Here is a 2,995-nt window from a genome sequence, read left to right as displayed (position 1 = left end):
CACATGGAAGCAAATTTGTAAATATGTTGTAAGGCACAATGCTTTGGTGTTATACTGCTACACTTGTCTGTTTATTTGTTTATCTGTTATGTCTGGGCAAGTTCTGTTATGTCTTTTTTTTGTCCTACTGTTATATGTGCTTGGTTTTTCCATAACCACTTCTCTTGATGTCATACAACTCGAGATGCTTGGGGCATTAAACCCCATAAACCAGTTACCAACCAACCGTCTCTTGGCACTAGCCTGATTTCTATTATTCCACAGTTTTTCAGTGGCAAGAAAGCATGCTGTCATCAGTCTCTCCTTCCTCCATCCTTTTGATCGCTATGTGGTTATTTCTTTCCCTGTATCATATAAGGGGGACACTCTCCTATGTATAGATAAATCAGCAACCGTGCGGTACCCGCTTATTGCAACATTCTTAACAAAACATATTCACTGCAGCTTAAATGTGGTGCTGTCATTATATCATAAGCAGAACAGGCCTCTCGGCACCCCTGCTTCTGACCTGAAGCCCCGGATTCTACACGGCCTACCCCGACGTGAAGCAACTTTGCTGTGCTGCCTGTGGGTTGGTGTAGCGTTTACAAATTCTCATTCGTTTGTGATAGATATGGCTAATAGCCCTGCATGTGCAACCTGTGGGTCTGACGAGACTATAGGCCACATTCTTTGCGAGTGGACCACATACAATGCGGAAAAACAGTTTCTCTGCCCTGCACTAGAGTGTCTATATGGACACCCGCTGACAGAAATCAAGATTATATGCCATTGGCTGCGGCGATCGTCTGCGGTGAAGACCTCCCAGGCACTGCTCTGCTTCATGAAAACCACGGGCCTGATCGGTAGACTGTGATTTTGCTGCGATGCGACGTGATATGGCTGTGATGTGACAGTACTGACTTCATATTTCTGTAACTTTCTTTTACACATCACTTTTATATCCACTTACCCCCTTCCCCCGGTGCAGAGTAGCAAATCGGTTTCTTCTTCGGTTAACCTCCCTGCCTTTCCTCCTCTTCCAACACCCCTGCCTATAGTTACACTCAGAGCTTGCCTGTGCAATGAACCTAAACCTGAAGTTGCAAACCAAGATGAGGTGAAAAGCAACATAAAGTACCGTAGTTCATGGTCAGGACTTTTATAGAGACTCCAATTATAGTTTGATTCAACGGCAAGTATCCGAAGGCTGTTTGCTATGCAGCACGCACGGTGTGGATGTTCTTGATTGCATACAGCTTCCAAATTTATTAAACTGTCACCACAGAGAAACGAAAGAATGCGTCATTCCAAGCATTTAGTCGAGTATCGAGCACACTGTGATATGTTCATGTTCTCCTTCTTTCCCCCGGCGGTCCGCGAATGGAATGGTTTAGCCGATGAAGTGGTTAATTGCTCATCACTAGATGGGTTCAGTTCACGGCTGGCAATTGTTCCTTGAGTACCCTATATATGTGTAGCCTGACCTCTGTACAAATATAGTGAAACATGTGTCTTCAGCGTGATTGTATTGTATCATATCCTTCTTTTCCATTTCTTGTTCCACACTGCCATATAGAATTATATAAAAATTAGACAAGTGTGCATTGTCAGTATTCCTGTCATTTGCTGTTTCTATATTATGCTCCAAACCTGCAACAGCCTCCAAAAGGAGGCTAGCAGTATGTATGAAATAAAATAAACCAGTTTAGAAAGCTTGCGCCTTTCCTTGCTTTTTGGACGGAACACAAGTTCTCGGGCCATACAGGATCTGCAACTGCTATGGAGGGTCGCACAGACAAGCTAGGCGCTGCCCGATCAGTTCATGTTTCATTGTCAGTATATTTTATGTATATACTAAGGGATACCCTTTTTTTTTCTCACTGTGGCCAAGGCCAGACAGGAAAGGAAAGAGTACAGGCCATGGTCCTCTTGCCTTGTGGAAGGCGAGGGGACGGGTGAAAGGGATAAATTGAAGAGAAAGTGTAAAGTCACTAGGGGTGAGTTGGCTCCTTTTCCAAGGCTAGGGAACATTGGCCTATCTTGCCTTTTCTGCCTAGCCTTGGCCACACTGCCATAAGTTGTCTCCGAGTGTAATTCAAGTCGAAAATGACTATTAGTGGGATTTGTTTTTATGCTATGTATGGCGTAAATTTTTTTTCGTGGCCAAACTGAATCTCCCTTTCATGCCTGGCGTCTGCCTATAAACTCGTCGAATTTGCGCCTAATTTAAGCGAAAAACGCCATCCTTCTGCGCAAATTAAATTTTCAAAATTCGCGGCCATTATCATCATTATCGTTTTTGTAGCGTCTCGCGCCATCTGTTGTGTATGTACACCAAAAAGAGAAAAAAACCAAAACATTCAAGATGGCTGCCTCCATGTTTTGCGCTGAGACGCATAAGTGACCGTCTTTTTTGAAGATTTCTCGTCCTGAATGTTTACCCATTACAAAGTTTCACGGTCCTCGCTAATAAATAACACGTCCCGCATTCAAGGTGCTGCTTTTTCTTGCAGGTAAAGACATAAGACGTCAAAGGGCCGCCGCACGTCCTCGCGACGGCGCGATTGTTCCCGCTATACGAGATGTTGCGTTTTGTTGCGCCGGTTGTTTTGTGCTTTATGAAAGTTATATCTTTGTGCTTAGGTTCAGAAGTGTGCACCTAAGTGCCAAGGAATGGGTGACGCCGGGACTAAGGAGGTTGAATCAGGACAAAAAATGTAGGCTTTTCTCTGGCTGTCCAAACTCTATTCTGATCTGCTTACCGCTGTTTTTGCCCGAATTCCATCGCTTTTAATATAATTTATTAACATTTTTTCCTCGCCCAGCACATTGATGAGCACTGCGGCTACGTAGGGCCCATCGCGCGGTATTCGAGGGAACTGCTCTTGATGGCATAGAATGCCACCACGGTAGGGAGGAGGAGGAGGAAGAACACTTATTTCCGCCGAATATGGTGCAGCAGCCACCTACGAGTCCGCACGCAGGCGTCCGGGGAGGCAGTCTGTCACACCGC

The sequence above is a fragment of the Amblyomma maculatum genome, chromosome 7 (assembly GCF_055883805.1).
Source record: "Amblyomma maculatum isolate TAMU_Amacu chromosome 7, ASM5588380v1, whole genome shotgun sequence".
Classification (NCBI taxonomy): domain Eukaryota; kingdom Metazoa; phylum Arthropoda; class Arachnida; order Ixodida; family Ixodidae; genus Amblyomma; species Amblyomma maculatum.
Note: the sequence above shows the minus strand (reverse complement) of the source record.